This window comes from Lactuca sativa, chromosome 4 (assembly GCF_002870075.4).
Source record: "Lactuca sativa cultivar Salinas chromosome 4, Lsat_Salinas_v11, whole genome shotgun sequence".
Classification (NCBI taxonomy): domain Eukaryota; kingdom Viridiplantae; phylum Streptophyta; class Magnoliopsida; order Asterales; family Asteraceae; genus Lactuca; species Lactuca sativa.
Window position 1 is genome coordinate 222,792,222 of NC_056626.2, and position 7,342 is coordinate 222,799,563.

Below are 7,342 nucleotides of genomic sequence, written 5' to 3' on the forward strand. Positions count from 1 at the left end.
ATGCTGCTAAGCATTGGCATCATAGCAGCCATCTCTTCAGTTTGTGTACCTCTGCCTTTTATTCCATCACGTCCTGGGTTGTGATACTCACGAGAGTTCCTTGAAAACTCTTCAATCAGCTCCTAAGCCTGATTTGGGATCTTCTTCGTTAGTCGTCCTTGCAAATCAAGGAGTTGTCTTGTCATAACATTCACCCCATCATAGTATATTGACATCTCTTGCTGAATATTGAGGTCATGTTGAGGACAATTCCTTAACAACCCCTTGTAGCGTTCCCAGGCCTCGTATAATGACTCCACGGATGTTGCTCAAAGTTGGCAATTGCGTTCTTGAGTTTAGAGATTTTGGAGGGTGGGAAAACTAATCTAGAAATCTCTCACGTAACTGGGCCCATGTGGTAATTGTACCGGGTGGGAGTGCCTTCAACCAGTCTTTTGCTGCTCCCTTGAAAGTGACTGGTAGCATCCTTAGCAAAGATGGCTCCCTTGGGATATTGGGAGTATTAAAATAATCCGCAATATCGTTCACCTCGTCTAAGTGTTTGAAAGCATCCTCGTGATCCTTCCCGTAGAATGGGGTATCCTTAAGTGCAGTAAGGATATGTCCCTTCAACTCGAATGTGGCATTGGCGAGATCGTAGGTTGTACTAAACCCGGCCCCACATCATCTTGAATGTGCTTTTTGTAGTCCCCCATGGCCATCTCATCAATGTTCGCCATCTCTTTCTCCAGCTCGTTCTCGGGTTCACACTTTTGTAATTCAATTTCAAGCTCGGTATCGTACGTGGACTCAGCTTGGACAGGTATTTGATCTAAGTGTTCAAGCTTGCTCTTGGTCTTTGAAGATGAACTTGAATCCTCCGTTTTCTTCCTTAACTTCCTTGAAAAGGATGATTTTAGTTATTGTAAGGGTGTCTTCTTTGGTGTTTGATCTTCCTTCGCGTTCTTGTTCTTATTTTTTTGAAGGGCTGACTCCGGATCTTCAGGTGGTGGCACCAAAGGTGTGTTAGAGCCTCTGGTCATGAACTCCTGAAAACTAAACAAATTAAAAACGTAAAATTGAACTAAAAGACAAAAATAAACTAAAAACTAAAGAAAACTAAAAATCACAGTTCTCACGTCGTGAGACAATATGCTCACGTCGTGAGTCCTGTAACAGAGAAAAAAATTAAAACAGAAAAGTAACTTTTTGCAGGTTTTATCTTACAAAAAGGATGGATTAATTTAAAGAAACAAACTAATAATTAACTAAGTTGTTCCCCGGCAACGGCGCCAAAAACTTGATGCGTGAAAATAGCTACACCTAATTTTATTATTTATAACCTAACTACCTTAACTAACTAATTGCATCTAGGCAGTGTACCTAGTCAAAATTATAGAGTAGTTGGGTAAGTCGGGTGTCATCTCAGGGAACGATTTTGACTAATTAATTTATCTACTATTAAATTAACCTAATTATTAACAAAGGAATGAGTTTTATCTGATTTTGCAAGACCAGACGAACTTAATTCTTAACAAAATTCAATCAATAAATATGTGACAACCCGAAATTTCCATTCTGTACAAACAATATCACTTCAATAGAAGTTATAACAGTCAATTTTCAGACTTTCCGAATAAGTTGGAGTAATCCAGGGTTTACACTTCAGTAAATATCAGGAGAGTGGATGCACTATGGTTTTGTGCAACACTGTTATTCCAACACTCTGTTATATTAGAAATCATTTCAGGAATAAAAATATTTTCTGTCCAAAATATCTCAGGACTATAAATAGATTTCTGAACTAAATTCATTCATTATTCACATTTCCAACCATTTTCTCTCTCACGGATCTTCGGTTTTTCATCCCAAATCGTGAGTACACTTCTCTAGTTGTTTTATAATACTTGTTATATGCTTAGTAACATAGATTACATGTCAAATACGTGAGATTCGGGAGTTTACTGCCCAAGAACGTTCTTGGGGAGTAAACTCCAAAATGAAGCTTAAAGGCTATCTAGTCCCATTTCCTTGTTAAGTAACTAGCTAAGGATTTTATGTATGTATATTTGATACTAGAAAACAATCAAAAACACCTAGCTTAGGGTGTTCACGGCCCAAGAACTTCTTGGACCGTGAACTCCAAATTCAAGGGCCAAAATGTGCCCTAATCACTCCTAAGGCTTTAGACATTAACCCTCATTTACTTCTAGCTAATTTGTGGACTTTAAAACATCAAGAACACCCCTCAAAGTGAGTTTACGGCCGAGGAATTCACATAGGCCGTAAACTCCAAACAAGGGCACCAAAGTGTGCCTAGGGTCCTGTTTAGCCTTAAACAAATGCCTAGAAATTATCCTACTTGTGCTTGGGACTTGAAAGAATAAAAACACCCATCCCATGAGAGTTTACGGCCGTAAACTCTAAGGGATTTGGCCTTGGGGCCGTAAACTCCTCAAAGGAGTATTTCTATGCCCTAAACTACCCAAAGGATTAAACAACCAAGCAAGGCTTATTCTAGAAATCAAATAGCACTTCAAAACATCAATTACCACCAAGATTGGAGTTCACGGCCGTAAACTCAAGGGTGTACGACCGTAAACTCCTTGTGTGGGTTTTATTGAGGAGTAAACACTTATATAAGGCCCTTTGGTACATTAAACCCCTTTAGCCTTGTCCCATAACAACTTAGATGCAACCATTAGGACCTATAACACTTATTCAAAGTGTTTACATGTTCCTAAGTGTCCCAACTTATTTCATTAGTTATTATTTGGCTAATTAGTTATATATATGCTCATTATATGATAACTAGGCTCGTGCGTGTGAACAAGTCTCCGTTTGCCACCTAGCATGGTATCCGACACTTCAATCCAATCCACTCACCACAAGTGAGTTCATACGCCTTTAATTAACCTTTGAAATACTTTTAAATGTTTTAAATACTTTATGGGGGGATACAAGTTAAATACTTATAGTTATTACATCAATCACATGTGATTAATAACTAGAAAACCAATGATTTTATTACTGTTCAAACCGTTTATCAAACTATTTTACTTCAAACTGTTTTACAAACTGTTTTACTTATCAAATACATTTATTTAAACTTTGTTATACTTCTTATAAATTGCATGCCCATATATGTATAGATATATAAGCAATGTTTAAAGGGCTTAGGAAGGCCATCCGCCCTATTTCCTTTTCGCGCTTGAGATGTGGTCTGGTGGGATTTGGGGTAGCCCTCCGAAGGTCGTTTCAATATTAATTATATATCAAATGTACATATATAGACATAAAAGTACTCCTTTATTTATGCGTATCAGTACATCATTAGTAAGTTACTATCGGGGTAACACAGGATCATACTACTATAATTTCTAGATCAATGAGTCAGTTCATTCATGAGTCAATACTTATTACTACAAGTACATATACAACTATACTAGAAAGAGAACATATACAACTATACTAGACAGAGAACATATACAACTATATTAGAGGAAGAACATATACAACTATACTAGAACAATTCATTACATTACATATACAAGAATACGTTCATTATTGTGATATGAATCGGAGCATGACTTAAATGCCATGGCCCGAGTTGTAGCGAGAGTCTCTTGAAGGGAGAGCGTGAGTTTGCGTATAGATCTATACTGGATTTACTATCCTACACCTTGCTGCTAGCTACAGCCAGACCTGCAGGTCTGCGGGTGCCAAACGTCATTCCGTTATTACGACCATTCGTATATCGTTGTTACCAGTCGATAGTATGGTGCAATTAGTCACATGATACCTTAATATAAATCCGGTTTAAGGTAGTTAGTACAACAGTAGTTCCTAAATACAACACTACAGTACTACAATAATTTACCAATTACATATATTTAGTGATTATTTCACTTAAACATTAATGTACAAACTATATTTTGTTAAATGATAGTTACACTTGGGAAATTACACACTTTTACAACAAACGAGCATACAAAACAGTTAAGCCTTGGTAGAAGGCTACTTTAATAGAAAATATAGGTTTTTCTGAGAGATTCAAACTTTTACAAACACTTACAAACATTTACATACATTTTACAAACTTACACTTGAGACATGTTCAAACGTTTTGATAACAAACACCGACACTAAAATACTTATGAACTCACCAGCTTAATGCTGATAAACTCTTTCAAAAAAACTTGTATTCTCAGGTCATCAGTAGACAGGTACCGAGGCCAGCTTTTGAGAAGATGGAGCGCATCCAAGACTCATCTTATTATTTTGATTCACATTATATTTTTGGTGTCTATAACTGTTCAGAACACGCTTGTATTAAAATTATATGTTTAATGCAATGGATGATGTTGTTTGCTTGTTTACTTTTATTGTGTTGTGATACTCTACATGACGTCCTCCGCCCCAGAACGTTTCCGTTGTTCTTGGTTTTGGGGTGTGACAGATTCGTATCAGAGCATTGTTTATATAGTGAATTAAGCATATCAACCCATAAAAGATAAACTAAACTATAAACCCATTAGGGATTAAAGCACTCTGACCAAGAGCCTATACTTTAAATATTAAAATATTTAATTAAGTATACTAGTCTGCATTCATACTAAAATCAGTGTCACAATGACAAGAACAAAAGTATTACGATTATTAAATATCACAAGTGAGCTCGGGGATGTATGGTCAGTCTTGGGAATGGCATAGCCTGATCAACTATGCTGGTCCGAGGAGTGATTAGCATGTGCCCTAGAATGGTTGTGATATGTTAACAAGTCTTAAAACTTACCAACAATACCACAAGGAGATCAGTAGAACCTAAAATTAAAATACTATAGGGGTATTTTGTACTACTACTAGCTACATATATACTATATTCTTATACCTCTCTTCTCGCGTAGATTTAAATGGCTGGATTCCATCACGGCGACCCGTACTTTCCAAATGAAGGCAATGCCGGGTGGATCGAAGAAGAGCCCGAAGATGAGCATCCAATCCCTTTGGATGATCACCACGCAGAAGGCTTTTCTGATGGATCTGACTCAGAGCCTGAAGTCAACAACCTACCGCTAGTAGGTCAAGCCCCGAACAACAACCCTCGACCAGCTTTTCCAGGTCCTACACCCTTGTGGGCAACCAACTTGAATCGCTGTAGTGACAAACAGGGTCAACCCTTACCATACTTTGGGGACCGAAGCTTTTACAACATCAGTGAAGGTGGTTCTGCTGACCGAGCTCTACCCGTCATTATCTGCAGAATAGCTCGTAATGTTGAGCAAGGTCGAGCAGCCATCGACCGGGTCATGGAGATTGATGCCAACTCTGGTTTCAACACAGTCCGCATCCGCCGTCTTGACGAAGACATGGAACAGACCCGGAGAACCAATGAAACCCTGCAACAACAGCTAGCTGCCTCCCGAGATGAAGTCTTGGAACTTCGAGCCCGCCAGAGGGCTCAGGAGCGACACCTTCAAGAGGTGTTTCGTCAAGTGTCAGACCTCAGGACTCGCCCAAGGAATTCCCATCGCCGTTAGATGATGTCTAGTACATCTCTGTCTTTTGGTTAAGGAATAGCCTTTAACATCTGTGCTCTAGGTAGCACTTGTCTGTAAAATATTCCTAATTTTCAGTACTCTAATTAGGAATCTAAGAACTGTCAAAATTTTCCGTATGGTATGATGTACGACCTTCTGTGAGGTCGATTTTCTCTGAACTTATTACATCGGTAATACCAGTATTATTGACATCTATCTAATCTGTGGGAAAATCTGCACATTTGTGTTTTATTACTAATATTCCTTGTTGTGATCTCAAACACTCATTCAACTGTTGGGCTATGGTTAGTTAGTCCATGTGTCACTCTCACCTTACTTCCAAATTGATTCTTACCATTTTTCTTATCTTTATTAACTTATAGCTGACAGATGTCTCCTCGCTAATCTCCCCGGAATAACCCTGCACCTCCACCGCCTCCTCTGCCTCCGGTCATCGATACTACAGCCCTGAATGCTGTCATAGCTGCAGCATTGGCAACTGCCATGGCTCAGTATCACTCATCTGATGCCAGCAGAGGTGGAACCCTTGTTGAATCAATTCCGGTTAAAACCACTGTACGCTCGAGAGAGTGCTCCTACAAGGACTTCACCAATTGCAAGCCGAAGTCTTTCCATGGCACTGGCAGAGTCATTGCCCTCTCGCAATGGTTCGAGAAGACTGAATCAGTCTTCGAAATCTGTTCATGCCCTGTTGCGAGCAAAGTCAAATATGTCGCATGCACCTTTGAGGGAAAGGCCCTAACGTGGTGGAACGACCACGTTAAAGCTCTAACCCTTGTCGTAGCCAACGACATGGGCTGGGAAACGATGAAGGACCTCATGATTGAGGAGTACTGCCCGAGGGGCGAAATCCAGAAATTGGAGCAGGAACTTTGGAACCTGACTATGAAGGGCACCACCGTGGTCGCTTATATTGCCCGATTCAACGAGATGGTGGCCCTCTGCCCCAATATGGTTCCCACTGAGGGGAAAAAGATCGAAAGGTACATATGGGGGCTAGTGCCTCCGTATCAGGGGAATGTCCTAGCATCAAACCCCGCTACCTTCGACAGTGCCAAGCAACTGGCACAGCGACTCATTGACCATGGAGTCAAAACCTCTGCAACAACAACAACCACCCTAACCATCCCGTAACCCTCCAAATCCGCTGACACTAAGCAGAAATTCTGGGAAGAGAAGAAGAGACAGCGAGCTGCTAAAAAGCAGCAAATTGTGGCTGTGCATGCCGAGATAACCCCTGCTGCTGATACTGCCCCAGTGAGGCAGTAAGCTGGAAGTTTGCCTAAGTGCAACAAATGCAACTTCCACCACAACGACCCCTGCCGTGAAATGCAGCGCTCCAACTGCAACAGGAAAGGACACACCGTCCGTTTCTGTAAATTCCCGGCGAAGCCGATCACCCAAGTCCCCAGCTCTGGCACGAGCCCGACCTGCTATGGATGTGGCGAAACAGGCCACTATAAGAGGGACTGCCCCAAAGCAAAGAATGCTGGTGGAGCAGGAAGGGTACTAGCTATAGGCCACGGGGAAGCAGTTGCTAACCCGACAGTTGTGACTGGTACGTTCCTCCTCGATAACTCCTATGCATGCATTCTATTCGATAGTGGTGCGAAGCGAAGCTTCGTAAACCATAAATTTGCTCGCATGCTTAAACAACCACCACACGCACTCAAAGAACAATTCACAGTAGAAATGGCTAATGGAAAAACAGAAAGTACGAATAGCATATACTTAGGATGTACCCCAACTCTAGATAACCATTCATTCCCAATCGACCTTATGCCGGTCTCAATTAAAAGCTT

General features: G+C 40.6%; 1 non-coding gene across 1 annotated transcript; it reads left to right on the top strand.

Annotated features, from left to right (window-relative positions):
- Window positions 1-231: 231 nt before the first annotated feature.
- Window positions 232-337, top strand: LOC111902954 (small nucleolar RNA R71). The gene has a single exon (XR_002854013.1). It is a non-coding gene; the product is annotated as a small nucleolar RNA R71 (small nucleolar RNA).
- The last annotated feature ends 7,005 nt before the right edge of the window (window positions 338-7,342 follow it).